An 18,431-nucleotide genomic window follows, 5' to 3' on the forward strand; every position below is an offset into this window, starting at 1 on the left:
CTACAGGGCCTGTTCTGAGAAGGAAAGGACATTTAGGGACAAGGGCCTTGACGCAGAAAGATCAGAGTCCCCCTGATAAATTAACTTTTCCTGCTGCCTGCTGGAGGAAAAGAGGCCAAGGCTGGGCAGTGGAGCCCAGGATGACTCTGGATATTGACTTCGGGATGGGACAGTGACATTCCTGAGCCTGAGCCAGCCACTTGGGAAATAGCAACTGGATTTGCAGAGGGTTGGGGTTAGGTGAGTGTGCAAGGACATGGAGTTCTGGCTTTGGGGTAAGTGGCTCAAAACAGGACACCCTCCCCTGCCCCTATTCCCAACTTCTCACAAGAACAGAGCCAAACGGCCACCCTGGCTGGGGTCCTGAGGGTCATTTAGTTTAACTCCCCATTTAGAGGGGCAAACAGAGGCCCAGAGAGAAGGGGACCTGCGCAGGGTTCATACAAAGTCAACAGCAGGGCAAGAGACAGCTTCTGCCTTCCGGTTTAGATTCACTCCAGTTCGCCACACCCCAGCTGTCTATGACACCATGGTCAGGAAGGAAAACTGAGCCTGACACGCCCCTCCCCAGCCCAAGTATCAGGGTGGTCACTGCTGGGCCTGCCCCAACCGCAAGCAAGAAGGAAGGGTTCCAGGAGGAGTTGCAACAACGCAATTTTATTCCTTATTTTCCTCTGGGCGTGCGGCATTGGGTTCATTGTGTCCCCAGATGGGTCCCTCGCTGAGTCGGCTGGCTGGCTGCACCCTCTGCCATCGTGTGGCCCTCTTCTCCACAGGGGCAGGGGCAGGGGCAGGGGCAGGGAGCTATGCAAAGCGCACCATGCAGGCCACAAGGGCAGACTCAGCAGAGACCAGCATGAGTCTGCACCACGGGAAGAGTCAGGCCATTCCTGGGGAAGAGGTGGCGGGTGAGAGGGACATGCAGGCCTGGCAGCTCCGTGAGACAGAACTGTGGAGTCAGAGACTGCAGGGCCTCTCAGAGGGGCCTGAGGCCCAGAGACCCCACCCAGCACCACCACTCCCCTTCCTAGAAACCCTAAAATCTCTGTTTTGGGAGGGAGTTGCTGCAGGCAGCTGCCCAGTGGCATGAACCTCGGTGGTGGGTTCTCTGCTGAACCCCTACTTGGGAGATGCCCCAAGGAACCCGGCAAATCTGCTTCAGGCAGAGTTGTCCTGACCCCAGCCTGCCCCAGGCCAGGGCTCCTTCCTCCCTCAGAGAAGCTCAGAGAGACCATGTGGAGGTGAGACAAAGGAACAGGGCCTGGGGATGGCAGGGCTGAGACCAGGGCTGGGTCCTCGGAGGCTCTTCTCCTCCTCACCCTCCCCAGCAAGCCCTGCCCAGACACTTACTCACTGACCGCAGAGCAGCCCTGAGGCCATTCACGGCAACTCTGGTGACAGTGGTGGCCGCTGTGGACATCACCCTGGCCATGGAGCCGGCAATGAGTTCTGCGCTGGCGTGGCCAATGGCATTGAGCACCACAGGCAGGGCAAAGATCACAACTGCGAGGAAAAGGAGCTGGGTTGGGGGGTGGGCTCAGGGGAAGGGACCCCCACACACTGGGTCAAGTTTGGGGGACTTCAGGGAGTGTGGAGAAGGAGGTGAGCTCTGAGTGCAGGAGAGACCATGGGCACGGCCAGGAGGCATGGATGACGTAGCCAGGTAAGGGGGTGGAGAGAGAGAAGCTTCCTCAGTGTCTCCCTCAGGCAAACCCTGGAACAATGGTGTGGTTTGCAAGCTTCTTATCTTCACTGAGGATCAAATCTTCTTATGGGAGCAAATCTTGCCCAGGAGAGAGCTAAGCAAGGAGCACACTGTGGTGTTGCTGCAAAGCACACCGGAAGCCACTAGACCCAGGGGACCTGAGCCCATGGCTTCTCTCTAATGCATCTACTACGTTCAAACTCTGCTGTCTCATCCCATGTCACCCTCGTGAGAACCCTGAATGAGCATCAGTGGTCTGTTTTTCAGCAAAGGAAACAGAGGCTCCGAGGAGTTCAAAGACAAGGTCACACAGTGACAGGTCACATAGTGACAGGTCTGCAAAGGGGAGATGGCTACCACACCCGCCTTTCCACACACGCCAGTTCCCTATCTCCAAGCTCACCATTTCAAGATTCCAGTTCCTTACTGCTATTCCTTGTTTCCTACTCATCTGCCTCATTCCATCTCCTCCCTCGACTACCTGCATGAGGCTCCGGGAAACCTGAGCATGAACAAGGCCGGCTGCCCCTGACCCCAACTCCCTCCACCTCCCCAGGAGCAGGTGGGGACTTGACCCCTTCCCTGCAGAGACTCACCTGTTCTAATCACAGCTGCCATGTTGGCTGTAAACCAAAAGAACATTCTGTGAGTGACTCCACACTGGCCTCCCCTCCACTCTCTGAGCCAATTGCCCACCGATGGGGAGGGGACTGCCCAGGTTGGGCTTATGACCCCTGCTTAGCTCTCCTTGCTTCACTTAGGGAAGCCGGACTTCTGGAGAAGGTGCGGACTGCTGGACAGATGGCTTTTCCCAAATGGATTTTCAGGTCCCGACCCAGTTGGCTGCTTGTCAGTATGTGGAAGGTACACATTGGTTCTGCCCAAAAGGTGGGCCATCTCGAAGTGGGGGCTTACAAGTCATAGGTGGCTTTTAGGGACTTTTCTGGTTGGCAATTGGTTGAAAGAGTTAAGCTTTGTCTAAGGACCTGGAGTCAGTAGAAGGGAATGCTCAAGTTAAGACAAAGAGGTCTTCTGTTATGTGATGCTACACCAGATTCAGGTTGGAAAGCAAGCCGTATTATACCAGGTTAATAAAAATCCATTTAAGGAGATTTTTGTCGCTTATAGGGTTTGTAGGTGTGACTCACCAACCCTCTTAGAAAGGAATTTGGGCAAGAGAAAAAAAAACGGTCAGAGTTCAGTCCTCAGTGCTCTGGATCTGAGATGCAACAGGACAGAGGGGTCCTGCTGACAAGGTAAAAACCTACAGGAGACGAATTCTGGCGGTGAATCCAGGGGGAGTGAGAGCCAAAGGGAGTGGGACTGAGCTGCAGCCCCCCTCAGTCTAGGCAGAAGGGGGCCAGGCCTAGAAGGGAGGGGACCCGTGGGGCGCCCAGGGCTGAGCCTTCTCAGCGGGAAAGCCAGGGAGGACACCTGGTTGGGGGAGGGTGGGGGGAGGGCACAATGAGGCTGCCCCCACCCCCCCCACAGGTCCCTAGGCAGGACCCTGTGCTCACCCACCTGCCTCCTCACCCCCAGCGCCAGCGCCTCCCAGGAACACTCACCCATGATGAAAGGCCAGCTCGGACGGATACTGCCGAAGTCCTGGTGTGAGGGAAGGAGGGATGTTAGGGTGTTGGGGTTACCAAAGGACTTGCACTGGGGAAGGGCCCTGGGGGACTTTATTTCCCCAAGTAGGCTGCTTCCTTCCTCCTGAAACCCCCAGGGCCAACTCCTTAGACACATCTGGGACTCCCTTAAGTCTACAGGGAGCAATTTAAAAGGCACAAAAATTAGGAAATTGGAGCCAATTACATTTTTAAGGCATATTCCTCAGTCGAGGTGCCTGCTCTTATGTATGTTATGCCCACTAACAGGAGAAAGGTGGGACCCTATGCCCATTTTATAGATAAGGAAACACGGCCTGGCTCAGAGAGGGTAAGAGATTTGCTGGAGGTCAGGAGGCTTCTCACAGCAAAGCAAGACCCCACATGGGTCCAGCTGCTTCCAAAGCATAGGCTTGTGCTGGCTCTGATCTGGCTCCTCCAAACACTTCCTCCCCTGCCCGCTTCACCCCAACTGCCCTCAAGGCCCAAGGGAGACCCAGGCATGGACAAGGATCACTATTTCCAAGTTCCTGAGTCCAAGGGCAGGTGGGGGCTCAAGTCCCTTTCCCACCAAGACTCACCTTCTACAATCACAGTCACCCTGAGGGTGAGAGAGTGGATTTACCGGCCTCCCCTCCACTGCCTGTACCCCCTCCCCACCCGAGGTTGGGGGCCACGGAGGGGCAGCCTCTGCCCATCCTCCCAGTCTTGCCCAGAGAAGAGGAGTTCCCGAGAATGTGGAACTGACCCCACAGTCTAGAGCTCGGATGGGTTCCTGAGAGGTTTCAAGCAGCTCTGCCCTCACTGAAGCACAGCCTCAGGGGATTCAGGCAGGATGTGAGAAAACTTTCGATTTCCAGGAAACCCAAACAGCAGATATCTCACAGCCTCAGGGGATGCAGGCAGCTAACGAGAAAAGCTTCAATTTCCAGGAAACTGAAACAGCAGACATCTTTCTCCTGTTTTCCAATCAAGCAGAAAATCTGGTTATTTTAGAAACGGTTACCCTGATTTGATCATTAGGCCTTGTATGCTTGTATCAAAATATCACACGTACCCCATAAATATGTGTTGGTCCCTAGATTAATATTACTATATTACAGACAGAAATGATTTCAGGAGTTTTGCAGGGCTTTGCCCTGAAGGAATATGTGAACTTGTTAGTTTGCATATCAAAAGCTGCCTCACCTCAGGAGAGCATCTCAAAGGTCAGTAGCAGCTGCTTTCCAAGGTGACACTGCAGTCTCAAGCCTGTGGTTTTCGCCTGCTTTGAATGACAAAGTAGATTTGCACGGAGCCACGGGATGGGAGCTGATCAAAGAAGTGCCCACCCAAGAGACAGACACCGGTGGCTAAAAGCAATTAGCCCGAGGGACAGCTTCTGCTGGACTCCTGACTACCTGTGTCACTTCACAATAACTAGATAAAGAAATACGGAGCCACTATATCTCTGTTTATTTCTGCTAAAGTGATAGCTTTATCTTAGAAGTTTGTCCTAGAAAGATTTTGTAACCATTTGTTCACATAGATAGAGTTAATTAAGGGATCTATAGAAGCCTTTTGGGAGATTTTGAACCTAAAACGAACTAGCTGTTATTATGTAAATCTGTTACGTCTGGCAACCGATCACCGTACCCATAAATACTGATGTGAAACTTCATTCGGGGCTCCCCAATTTATGGGGATGTTGTGGGGACTCCCTAGCCTCCCCTTGTTAGAACCGGTTTCCCTAAGCCCCAGGAACAGAGAGGCAGAGTCACCGAGGCTGCAAAAGGCAAAGGAGTTTATTGGCTTCCTCGAGCTAGGGTCCAAGTCCCAGAGCACCAACGCAGTGGCCTCTCCACGAACTAGGACCCCGCCCTGGGGTAAAAACTAAGCTTTTATACTTTTCAGTGGGCTACATAGGCTGTGCACACCATCCCCCCTCCCTCCCTCAGTTCATTTGTTCCTTCAAGACTGGCTGACCATGTCGGCTCCTGATTGGCCGGTTCCATGGTCGCGTTAACTCCTGATTGGTTGGCTCCAAGTCTCGGGATCCTCCGGTGGTCATCGGTGTCACTTCAGGGAAGAGGAGGGCCTGCACTAGGGAAACTGAAACTTAGGCCTATTCCAGGAAGCCTAGCCTGTCATGGAGTTACCTTTGCTCTTACACCCTTTTTTTATAAATCTATTTTTTATAAACTGTATTTTCGTCTCTGTATATTCTTTTATTTCTATATTCTATTATTTTCTATTATTTCCTTATCCTTTGCGATGACCCCTGCCTGAGGGACCCCCGATTCCTTGCTGGGAGCGTAGCTCACTCCCCGCAAATATGTTCAAATATTATGTACCCATAATAATTAAAAATAAAATTTTTTTAAAAAAAGAATGGGATTTGGTCACTGTAAGAGCAAAGGTAACTCCATGACAGGCTAGGCTTCCTGGAATAGGCCTAAGTTTCAGTTTCCCTAGTGCAGGCCCTCCTCTTCCCTGAAGTGACACCGATGACCACCGGAGGATCCCGAGACTTGGAGCCAACCAATCAGGAGTTAACGCGACCATGGAACCGGCCAATCAGGAGCCGACATGGTCAGCCAGTCTTGAAGGAACAAATGAACTGAAGGAGGGAGGGGGGATGGTGTGCACAGCCTATGTAGCCTACTGAAAAGTATAAAAGCTTAGTTTTTACCCCAGGGCGGGGTCCTAGTTCGTGGAGAGGCCACTGCGTTGGTGCTCTGGGACTTGGACCCTAGCTCGAGGAAGCCAGTAAACTCCTTTGCCTTTTGCAGCCTCAGTGACTCTGCCTCTGTTCCTGGGGCCGAGGAAAATCCGTTCTAACAGTCACTATATCAATCATTGACGGTTAATATATTATGCTTTGTCATTTAATTCAGGGACAGGAGTGTGCTCTATGCATATTAAAGTTCATGAGAAATATGATCCAAGTTTTATAATAAAAGGATAAATATTAGTTTCTAATGAAGTCAAGAAGGTGATTTCCAGAGTAATATTAGTCCTGACAGCGGCCAAATGTTCAGTTGTTCAAAAAGTCTCTGCCAAAGACCCACCTTGCTAGACACTGGCCAGGGACAGGACAGCAAAAAAACAGACCAAAATATGTGTCCTGACGGAGGTTACAGGCTAGTGAGGGGAAATTAAACAAGATAAATAACCAAATACATTGTATGTTGTTTGATGACATACTGAAGCAAGAGGAGGTGAAGGAGCAGGCCAGGCAGAATCATGGGGAAAGTCATTCCAGGTGGAAGGGATGGCCAAGGGCCCAGGTGTGAACAGCAAGGGGGCTGGTGTGGCTGGAGCTGGTGAGCAAGGGAGAGAGGCAGGGGCTGAGGTCAGAGGTTAGCAGGGGTAAAGCCATGTGAGGCCTCCCCAGCACTGCAAGGACTTGGTCTCATGCCCTGAGTGAGACAGGAAGCCCTCACAGGGCCTGAGGCAGAGAATTGACATAGTCAGGTTCACTCTGCCACTGCTTTGAGAACAGATAGAAGAGAAAGCACCAGGATTTCTGAAATTTACATGTGAAAATTCCACATTAGTGATACGAAAATTGTAAGATTCAAAATGGAATCACTTGTGTCAAACCCTGGCAAATGGCTCCAGGGAAGGGCAGGAAGGGCAGCCTCTCATGCATGATTTGCCTGGTAACCAGGAACGATCACAAGAAATTTTTCCAAACCACAGCTTATTACATGAGTAACACAAGGACAGTTAGCAGCACAAGAATACCTGCCTGACACACTGTCTCAAACTCAATCCAAGACTGCAAGGCCCTAATTGTAACTCCAAATTACAAGTCCCACCTAGCAACTACTGACACTTGCCAATCAAAACTCGCCAGCTCTTGAAAGATGCTGCCAGTGCCAGTGAACTTTGTTTCAAAACAATTTCCATTCCTCTTTCCCTTAAAAACCCTAACCTTTTCCTTTGATCTTCAGACACACTGGAGGCCACCGTGGTCTGTACTGGATTGCAATCCTACTCCTTGTATATTATTCCCAAATAAAACCTTTTTACTTAGAGATTCATCTCTCCCTGTTTATTTTTTTTTGTTGTTGTTGACAGTAGTGTGACATCAACATGTTGTTTTAGTGAGTCCACACTGCACCAATGGCAATCTGCAGCCCTGTTCAGAAATCCACACACCCCCATGCAGCTACGACATCAGCACCAGAGAATTTGCTAATTCGCATAACGAATGTACGTACGTGGCGTCATCAGTCTCCACATCCTACCAAAGTCTGGATGGGGGTCATCCTGTTGCTGAGGCTGAAATCACTTCTGGAGGCATGATACATGGCCAGCACGTGGACTTGATTTTTATCCAATAATTCTATGAAATTTCAATAGTAAATTCTATTTCTCTTTTCCAAAGCGTCTATGACCATCTCCCCTCAGCTACCCTCAGATGATTTATTTCATCAAGAAGTTAGAAGCAATCAGAAAATAAATCTCTTTCCAACATGAAATCCAGCCTCCGGCAACTGTATCCATACACTCCGCCTTCCCTCCATCGCTGTGGATGACCTATCCGAGCTCCTAAAGATTTTATCCCCTCTTGCCTACTCAAAGACTTGATCTTGCAACTGCCCGCTCCCTCTCCTGAATTCCCAAGAACACAGAACAGAGCTTAGTTGTGTCCCAGGGGATCTGACTCCAGATTCTTTAAGCAGCTCCACCGCAACCGAAGCTCAGGCCCAGGTGATACAGCAGCAAATGAGCTGGTTTTGTTTTTCCAGAAAACTGAAACTGCAGATATTTTCCTCCTCTCTTCCCCAGTGAAGGGGAAAATCTAACTATTATAGAGATCAATTTTCCATTCACTGTCTTGACCCCACCAACTGCCATACACTTTCTCTGCTGCCATTATAGCAAATTGCTTCGGGAGACATGTACACCTGCTCTCCTCTTTCTCAGCTTACAGACTCTCTTAGAAAGATGCACTGTGTGTAATATTAATATAAAATATCTTCAGGCATCTAAAAGGCTATAGATGATAATATAACACTTACGTGTCCACCACTCAGCTCAAGAACTCAAACATTACAGAAACAATTAAAACAACCTGAGAATCTCTTCGTAATCTTTCTCTGCTTCCCTCTCCAGGATTCACGGCTGTTTTTTCTCATGCATGTTTTTACACGTTTCCCATGTAAAATGTTAAATGCAGGACCTTCTTGGCATTTGTTGGATGGTCACTGGCATTTCAGCACAAGGCCAAGGGCAGGGAACGGTAAGGATAATGTGCCAAGAACCTTCCCTTCCTAACTTTTGGTGGGAGGGCATGCTAAGAAACTGTAAAACTAGTTCTAAAAAAAGTAGAGGAAATAATTAGGGAGTTGAGATTGCAGAGAAAGGAAAGAGAGAGGGGGTGAAAGAGAGAAGGAGAGAATTTGTGGGCTGTGCTTTTCCCTGAGCCCCACGGATGAGAGAAGAGGAGATAATCGGCCTGCCCAGAGCTAAGTGGGGCCCACTTGGAAAGCTTGACTTGAATCTCTTGGACTTTGAGGGCAAGGAGGACGGGTGTCTGAGTTGGGCCTACAAGGTCTAAAGGCAGGAGACTATGGTTAGAGGGCTGCCCTGAGACAGGAGGGTAAGGAGGTTACTCTGGGGATGAGCCGACTGAAAAGAGTTTGGCACTATGTGTCCCCTGGGCCAGAAGTGGCACCTGCCCAACGGAGCTGAGAAGCATTTGGCCATGGCACTGCCCGGAGTGTTGGGAGGAACCCAACAGCGGTGGGCTGTTCGAGAGCAGCGGCCAAGGAGTCCAGCCGGGGAGCCTCCCCTGGGCCAGGACACTACGGTGACGACTCCTGCGGACCAAGGACAGAGGAGGTAGCGGTTCGAATCTTCCCCAGAAGAGGGCGCCAAAGACAGCTCGCAGCGGCATCGCTGCGCGTCTTCCTAACTGACAAGCACCGCGCTAAGGCTGTGCACGTGTTAATATTAAGTACTTGCATCCTCACAACAACCCCATGAGGAGGTACCATTATCCCCTTTCATAGATGAGCCGACGAGTACTGGGGAGGTTCTTTGCCAGTTCCCCATGGCGCCCTCCCTATGGCCATTTTGCGGGGTGGCCAATCCTCTCTCCCACCCTAGTGCTGCGGACCCTTCTCTTTCCCAGCCACCCCGCACCCCACCCCGCCCCCGCATCCATTGCCTCTGCCATCCGGGGAGCTGGCACCTAGGCGGGTACTTCTCTTGGCTGGGTTTGCCTGGGTCCTTTCAAGACAACTCTAAGTCCTCTCCCTCTGCAGAGCCTCTGTGCAACCCTGAGCAAGGCAGCCTTCTCACCCTGCCAAACACAAATAGCCCCAGCCCCTCCCTGGACATCCCCTGCTGACCCAAGAATGGGCAGCTCTAGAAAGTCTCTGGCCTGGTGAGTGGCAGGTACAGGCCTAAGGATCTCACGCATACCCTAGCCCCCTTAGGCTCTGAGAGAGGAACCAAGAAAAGCCAAAGCAACCCTCCAGCCACATGCTGAAAGCTTCAGAGGACAGGGGCTGTGTGGTATTAACCAATGTGTCACAGCACTGAGCAGATGAGAGGGCACTCAACAAATATTTGTTGAATGCATTCTTTTTAAAGCATCTTTTCCAAGGAACCCAAGCCCTCCCTCCTACAGGTTCCATGTGGGTGACAGGGGCTGACAGCCATGGGACTTGTTTTGCTCTGTTATGATAAACCCCAAAGGGGCATGTCCAGCAGCTCTCTTCCAAAGTGGGGGTCCTCGTCCCCCTCTGATCTCAGCTTTGAGGTTTATGTTGAAATTTCTTCAAATTAGGGAATGTTCCTTTAACATCCAGCTACCCAAATGCTAGTAAAATAGGGAAAAGGCTAAATAAAATGTGGCGTATTATTACCATAGAATACTAAGCAACAATTAAAAATAATGAAAAAGACCCATAGAATAGAAAAAAGCCAGCAGCAGAACGATATGTATTAGGTAAAACAAAACAATATCAATAAAAATACATGACAGCATTATGTAAAAGGTTTTTCTCTGGAGGTATCTATATATTTCTATCTCTTCTATCATCTATTGACAGGAATAACTTTAAAAGGGCATGGAGGGCTAACGGCCTAAATGTGAGATCCAAAATTCCGAGAAGAAAACATAGGGGAAAAGATTCATGACATTGGAGACGGCAATGGTTTCTTGGATATAACAATAAAAGCACAGGTAACAAACACAAAAAGGACAAATGGGACTACCTCAAACTCTTACAAAATTGCCCATTAAAGGACATAATCAGCAGAGTGAAAAGACAACCTGCAGAATGGGAGAAAATATTTGCAAATTACGTATCTGATAAGGAGTTAATATCTAGAATATACAAAGAACTGCTAGAACTCAACAACAAAAAATCAAACAACCCAATTTAAAAATGGGCAAAGGACTTGAAGAGACGTTTCTCCAAAGAAGATATACAAATGGCCAGCAAGCGTATGAAAAGATGCTTAAGATCACTAATTGTTAGGGAAATGCAAATCAAAACCACAATGAGATATCACCTCAACCTATTAAAGATAACTGCTATGTCGTGTATCTATCAGTCAGGGTTCAGCTGCAGATAACAGAAGTCACCCCAGCTAACTTAGGCAGCATGGGTTTTAACACAGGGAATTAGGTGACTTACAAGATTGCTCTAGGATTGGAGGAGGAAAGCCCAGGCTGAGGTTCCAGGAATGGCCCCCATGACCAAAATGACACTGAAGAAGTGAGCCACCAAGGACGCTTCAATTGCTGCCATGATCAAGAAACTGGGATATTGGGAAGCCACTGCCCCACGTATTCAATCTGGGGCCAAACTGCCTCTGGTGTCATCTATGCCATTTAATGGTGCCCCACTGTCTGCACCTCACATGGCAAGGTAAGAACTGGACTCTGCTTCTGCTATTGCAAAAAACCAAGTCCCCACCACAATGCTTGGCAGCAGAAACACAGTTCCTGTGTCTTTTCCACCTTTACATTCCTCCACAGGGGAATCAGCTTGGCACAATCCAGGTCACTTGCAGAACTACGTTATGAGGGTGCCTGGGGAATACAGTCATTCGTTTTCTATCCTTGAGGGTTCACATGGCAGAGGATGAAAGATCACGGAGTGAGCACATCCTTTTTATCTGCCCCAGAGCAAATAACTGCAAATACCCAGTGTTTTCACTGGGCATGGAAAGGTGGATCCTCATTCCCTGCTGCCTTGGGTGTGTTCTGACCCATACTTTCTGGTCAGCAATTTGGCAACATGTAGCTCATTTGACTCAGAAATTTTACCTCTTGTAATTTATCAAAAAGAAACAATCAGAAATGTGCACAAAAATGTCTTCATATGAATGATTATCATGATGTTTTTGATAACAGCTGTGAAAGTAGTTAGAATCAAAATGGAGTCACTTGTGCTGAAAAAAACGAAAAACAAAAAAACCCCAAAACTAACAAATAGAGCCAAGGAAGCCCACGAAGAGATGGTTCTCACACTTGTATGCCTAATAACAAAACTGTCACAAAAGACTCTGCAAAAACTACAGCCTTGCACAAAGACCATCACAACCTATACACAAAATATTTCTGCAAGGACATCTGCCCAACAATTGCCTGTCCAACCTTGGACTGGTGTCACCCTTATCATTTATCCTTGTAGCCAAGGATAATTATATCCAAACAATTATTTTTCCATTGAAAATCTTTGTCTACCTTTACCTCCCTGAATGTACAGTTTACCATGGCACACACTTTCCCATCGCCATCCCCTATTCCCTAGTAAATATCATTTTCTTTCAGAGAGCCTCTGTCTGTTACTTACAGTGACACAGAAAAAGTTTAAAATAAGAGAAAATTGAATAAATACAATTTTATATCTCCCTGTATAGAATTCTATGTAGCCACTAATGATAGAGGCAGAGGTGGGTTTACCCTGAAGCAAAAGAAACCTGAGTTCAGGGACCCTCACTTGCGCTGGCTCCTTCCAAGACCCAGAGAACAGCTCTAGCCATGTGCACACATTATTATTATTATTATTTGCAAAAGTAACTTATTCTAAGAGCAATTAATTAAGACTGCTATCTCTTAACTGCTTTCCAACCTGACTTCCCCCTGCCATATTTCTCCTGGTTCGGGGTGACATTGTAGTGCTACTGGCATTTTGTATTGTAATTCTCTACTTTTTCAAAGAGCTCCTTCCTACCAATGTGTATGATTAGAAGGAAGTGTGTGATGACAACAACAGGAATTGCTAAGGTTGATCTGAGCTCACCATATGCCAGGCACTGCAGCGAGCACTTTACATGCATCACTGCATTTAATCCTTCCAACAGCCCTCTGAGGGTTACTGTTATTATTCTCATTTTACAGACGAGGAAACAGATGCAGGAAGATTAAGTAATTTGCTAAAGTCACACAGCTAATGTTCAGAGCTCAGACTTAAGTCCAGGCAATCTGATTCCAGACCCCTAACCCTCCTCAAGATCCCTCCCTAGCTAGATGAGTCACTTTCTTACTGAGGAGTTTCATGAGCTCAACTGTTCCAATTGCTTCCAATTATTCCAAATTGAAGACTCCTCCGCAGCCCACATCTACTCTTCTGGGTTTGTTTTTGAAAGTAGACCTACGCATTTGCAAGTACATCCACTCCAGCCCCTGGCACTGCAGGCTTCTATAAGAGTCCCTTCGCACCTGGACCTAGCTCTTACTGAGTGTCTTGATCTTGATTACTTTTATCAATTGAAAACAGCTCCACTTGTATTCCTATTAAAATAGTTATATATTTTTAAATTTCTTTAGAAAATAACTATTTTAAAGGCTAGGTGCACTGGCTCATGCCTACAATCTAACACTTTGGGAGGCCAGGTGGGAGGATCACTTGAGGCCAGGAGTTTGAGACCAGCGTGGGTGACACAGTGAAACCTTGTGTCTAAACACACACACACACACACACACACACACACACACACACTTATCAATACAACAATATTATCAAAATGTACAAACCTAGGATCCATCAGAGATTATGCACTTCATTTGGTTGTCATTTCTCTTTGCTCTCCTTTGGTCAAAAGCAGTGCTCCAGACTTTGTTTTTCATAACTTTGACTTTGTTGAAGAGTTGTCAGTTTTGTCTTGTAGAATAGTTCAAATCCTGAATTTGCCTGATTGTTTCCTCATGATTACATCCAGGTTGAACGTTTTGTGATAAGACTACAACATGGATGACGTAGTCTTTAACTTTTTTATTTTGAAGTAATTATAGATTTACAGAAAGTTGCGAAGTTAGCACAGAGAGGTCCTGTGTATCCTCCACTGAGTTTCCTCCTTTGATTATGTCTTATGTAATTATAATATGAAAGCCAGGAAACTGACATTGGCATTAAGTATGTGTATAGTGCTATGTCATTTGATCACATGTGTAACCGTTATTGCAACCGGGAGACAGAACTATTTCATCACCACAAAGAACTACCTTGTGCTGTTCCTTTGTAATTACTGTTACCCTCTAAGCCTTCCTCCCCTTAACCTCTGGACACCACTGATATGCTCTCCATCTCTGTAAGTTTGCCATTTCAACATTATATTTGAGATGAACTTTTTTTCACTCAACATACTGCCTTTTAGATCCATCCAAGATATTGCATACAGGTATACCTTGGAGATATTGCGGGTCCTGGGCCACCACTGCAATGCAGCAAATATTGCAACAAAGTGGGTCACTTGAATTTTTTGGTTTCCCAGGGCACACATAAAAGTTATGTTTACACTATACTGTAGTCTATTGTGTGATAGTATTAAATCTAAAAAAAGTACATATCTTTATTTAAAAATATTTTATTGCTAAAATATGCTAACAATCATCTGAGCCTTTTGTGAGTTGTAATCATTTTGCTGATGGAGGGTCTTGTCTTTATGTTGACAGCTGCTCACTGGTCAGAGTGGTGGTTGCTGAACGCTGGGGTGGTGTGGCAATTTCTTAAAATAAGACTAAAATGAACTTTGCCACATCAATCGACTCTTCCTTTCACAAAAGATTTCTCTGTAGCATGTGATGCTGTTTGATGGCATTTTACCCACAGCAGAACTTCTTTCAAAATTGGAGTCAGTCCTCTCAAACCCTGCTACTGCTTCATTAACCAAATTTGTGTAATATTCTCAATGCTTTGTTGTCATTTCAACCATGTTCACAGCACCTTCACCAGGAGTAGATTCCATCTCAAGAAATGACTTTCTTTGTCCATTAGAAGCAACTCCTTGTCTGTTCAAGTTTTATCATGAGATTATAGCAATTCAGTCACACAATCAGGTTCCCCTTCTGATTCTAATTCTCTTGCTGTTCCCACCATACCTGTAGTTACTTCCTTCACTGAAGTTTTGAACCGTTCAAAGACATTCATGAGAGTTGGAATCAATTTCTTCCAAACTCTTTTTAATGTTGATATTTTGCCCTCTTCCCATGAATCACAAATGTTCTTATGGCATCTAGAATGGTGAATCCTTTCCAGAAGGTTTTCCATTTACTTTGCCCAGATCCATCAGAGGAATCACTATGTATGGCACCTATGACCTTATGAAATGTATTTCTTATATAATAAAACTTGATAGTCGATACTCCTTGATCTATGGGCTGTAGAATAGATGCTGTATTAGCAGACATGAAAACAACATTAATTTTGTACACCTCCATCAGAGCTCTTAGATAACCAGGTACTTTGTCAACAAGCAGTAATATTTTGAGAGGAATCTTTCTGAGCAATAGGTCTTAACACTAGGCTTAAATATTCAGTAAACCATGATGTAAACAGATGTGCTGTCATCCAGGCTTTGTTGTTCCATTTATAGAGCACAGGCAGAGTAGGTTTAAGCATCATTCTCAAGGGCCTTAGGATTTTTGGAATGGTAAATGAGCACTGGCTTCAACTTAAAGTTACCAGCTGTGTTAGTCCCTAACAAGAGAGTCAGCCTGGCCCTTGATGCTTCGAAGCCAGGCATTGACACCTCCTCTCTAGCTAGGAATGTCCTAGATGGCATCTTTTTTCCAACACAAAGCTGTTTTGACTACCTTGAAAATCTGTTGTTTAGTGTAGCCACCTTCATCAATTATCTAGCTATATCCTCTGGATAACTTGCTGTAGCTTCTTCATCAGCACTTACTGCTTCACCTTGCACTTTTATGTTCTGGAGATGGCTTCTTTCCTTAAAATTCATGAACCAACCTCTGATAGCTTCAATATTCTTCTGCAGATTCCTCACCTCTTTAAGCCTTCATAGAACTGAAGAGAGGTAGGGCCTTGCTCTGGATTAGGCTTTGGCTTAAGGGAACATTATGGCTGGTTTGATTTTCTCTCCAGACCACTAAAACTCTCTCCATATCAGCAACAAGGCTATTCCACATTCTTCTCCTTCATGTGTTCACTGAAGTAGCACTTTTAATTCCGTTCAAGAACTTCTCCTTTGCATTCACAACCTGGCCACCTGTTTGGTGTGAAAAGCCTAGCTTTCAGTCCATTTCAGCTTTCAACATGCTTTCCTCACTAAGCGTAAGCATTTCTAGCTTTTGATTTAAAGTGAGAGATGTGCAACTTCTCCTTTCACTTGGACAGTTAGAGGCCATTTTAGGGTTATTAACTGACCTAATTTCAATATTGTTGTGTCTCAGGGAATAAGAAGTACCAAGGAGAGGAAGAGAGAAGGGGCAATGTCTGGTTGGTAGAGTAGTCAGAACACACACATTTATCGATTAGGTTTGCCATCACATATGGGCGCAATTACAGTAGTAACATCAAAGATCATTGTTATGTTACCATAACATAAATAATAGTAATGTAAAAGTTTGACATATTGCCAGAATTACCAAAATGTGACACATAGACTTGTTCCATGCAGGGTTGTCACCAATCTTCAATTTGTAAAAAATGCAGTATCTGTGAAGTGTGATAAAGTGCAATAAAACAATATATGCCGTATATCACTAGCTCATTCCTTTTCTATTGCTGAGTAGTATTCCATAGTATCGATGTGCCATAGTTTGTTTGCCATTTACCTATTATTGGACATTTTGGTTGTTTTCAGTTTTAGGCTACTACAAATAAAGCTGCTATGAATTATCAACAGATGCTATGTGGCAAGGTAAGTACTCTTACTCACTTCTGGTGTTGGGTCCAACTAAAAATGATGGAGAGAGCCCATCCTCAAGCTAAGGTCAACTGCTTACTCATGCATTCATCCAACAAACACCTGTGACCCACCAAGTCAGCCAGGCACCAACTACGCATTTTGGGGGATGCCAAGATGAATCCAAAGGGAATTTCTGGAGAACCTGCAGTCTAGGAGGAAAGATAAAACACAAACATAAGTCTATCAACCTAATATAGAACTGAAAGTGCTATATTCCATGGAGAAAGCTCTGGGAACCGTGAAAAAGATGTTTATTGACAAAACTAATTACAAGCCTGAATTACACTTTATTTAACCTTGGCCACGAGTTTCAAATGATGTTCTACAAGGAAATGCTCTCTCCCAACCTCTTTAACTTCAAACCTTTTATACTTTGAGCTGGGTATTGAGCTAAGGGTCACAACACTGGTTTTAAAACAATGTCCTTGCCAGGTCTAAGATTCTCCAAGCTCCCTGGCTTGGAGAGTGGGCAAACTTCATGCCTATTGTTTTGTTTTTCATCTTTGTGCCTCCAATAAAACTAACTCAGAAAGAATATCACTTTATTTTATTTTATTTTATTTATTTTTTAGAGACAGGGTCTCACTCTGTCACCTGGGCTAGAGGACAATGGCACGATCATAGCTCACTGAAATCTCAAGCTCCTGGGCTCAAAAAATCCTCCTGGCTCAGCCTTCCAAGTAGCTGGGACTACAGGCACGCGCCACCATGCCTGGCTAATGTTTCAAAAACATTTTTGGTAGAGAAGGGGTCTGTCTAGGCTGGTCTCTAACTATGGGCCTCAAGCGATCCTCCTGCCTTTGCCTCCCAAATTTCTGGGATTACAGGCATGAGCCACTGTGCCCAGCCCAAGAATATCATTTTAACATCTCATCCATAATAATCAGGAAAAAAATTATTGTGAAAAAATAATGAATAAAAACCCTATCTAATCTGAAGTCGAAATATCCATCTCATAGGCAATTTATAACTTCTCTTTCCTCAGTTTAGATCTAATTCAGGCTCTGAAATCAAGAGCTGGGAGGAGAGAGATGATCTGCTCCTCACTTCTTTTTTTCCTCAACTTCCCTGCCACACGGCTGCTTTGGGTCCCTTCAGGGTCAACTGAGTGGAGGCATGAAGGATAAATGGGGCAAAATGCTATTTTAACTCAGCTGGTGTGGTCTTCAGATCTCTCTTGGCTGTCCAAGAGAGCTCTTTCTTCTGTCATGGAAAATATCCAAACAAAAACCACGCTTTTCTCTTCTGGAGGCTGTGATGGTTAATTTTATGTGTCAACTTGGCTGAGCCACAGGCTCAGACATTTGGCCAAACATGATTCTGGATGTTTCTGTAAAGGTGTTTTTTGGATGAGATTAACATTTTAAATCAGTAGATTTTAAGTAAAGCAGATTATCCTCCATAACGTGGGGGCCTCATCCAGCCGGTTGAAAGCCTTAACAGATCAAAGACTGATCTCCCCTAAGCAGGAAGGAATTCTGCCAGCTGACTTCCTTTGGAAAACATCTGCTCTTCCCTGTGTCTTGAGCCTGCTGGTCTACCCCATCTGATTTTTTTTGAACTGGCCAAGCCTAAATAAACCTGTCTTCTCTCCACACACACACCTTCCCTACTGGTTCTGTTTCTGTGGAGAATCCTGATTAACACAGATGATTTTGTCAGTTTTTCAGAGGCCCCACTGAGAATTTCCTCACCCACCATTCTGACCCCGCAACACGCTCCTCAATTCTCACCTCAGTGGCCTTATTTCCAGCCTCTCTCCAGTGGAATCACTTTTCCCAGCAAACAGCCATGCTGGGCAAGGTTCTGTCCTGCCACGGAGGGACCTGCAGCCCTTCCTTCCCATTCCACCAGCAGGGGCAGTCTCTTGGTATCAGACTTCTTAAGGCACCAGCTAGGCACAGGCTCTGTGCCACCCAAACTCTTGGAGACACACCAGTTAGAGCTCTACCCCA

The 18,431-nt window shown here is 46.2% G+C and overlaps 1 long non-coding RNA gene across 2 annotated transcripts; it reads right to left on the bottom strand.

The window, feature by feature from the left end:
* Window positions 1–638: 638 nt before the first annotated feature.
* LOC123645045 lies at window positions 639–18,228 on the bottom strand. Of its 2 annotated transcripts, none has more exons than XR_006737373.1 (6): window positions 18,210–18,228; window positions 4,061–4,271; window positions 3,271–3,310; window positions 2,302–2,328; window positions 1,351–1,503; window positions 639–890 (listed from the first exon to the last, which is right to left on the bottom strand). It is a non-coding gene; the product is annotated as an uncharacterized LOC123645045 (long non-coding RNA). The 2 variants fall into 2 exon arrangements; XR_006737377.1 differs by lacking the exon at window positions 18,210–18,228 and adding an exon at window positions 16,548–16,564.
* Window positions 18,229–18,431: the final 203 nt, after the last annotated feature.

Source organism: Lemur catta, chromosome 1 (genome assembly GCF_020740605.2).
Source record: "Lemur catta isolate mLemCat1 chromosome 1, mLemCat1.pri, whole genome shotgun sequence".
In the NCBI taxonomy this organism is placed as follows: Eukaryota; Metazoa; Chordata; class Mammalia; order Primates; family Lemuridae; genus Lemur; species Lemur catta.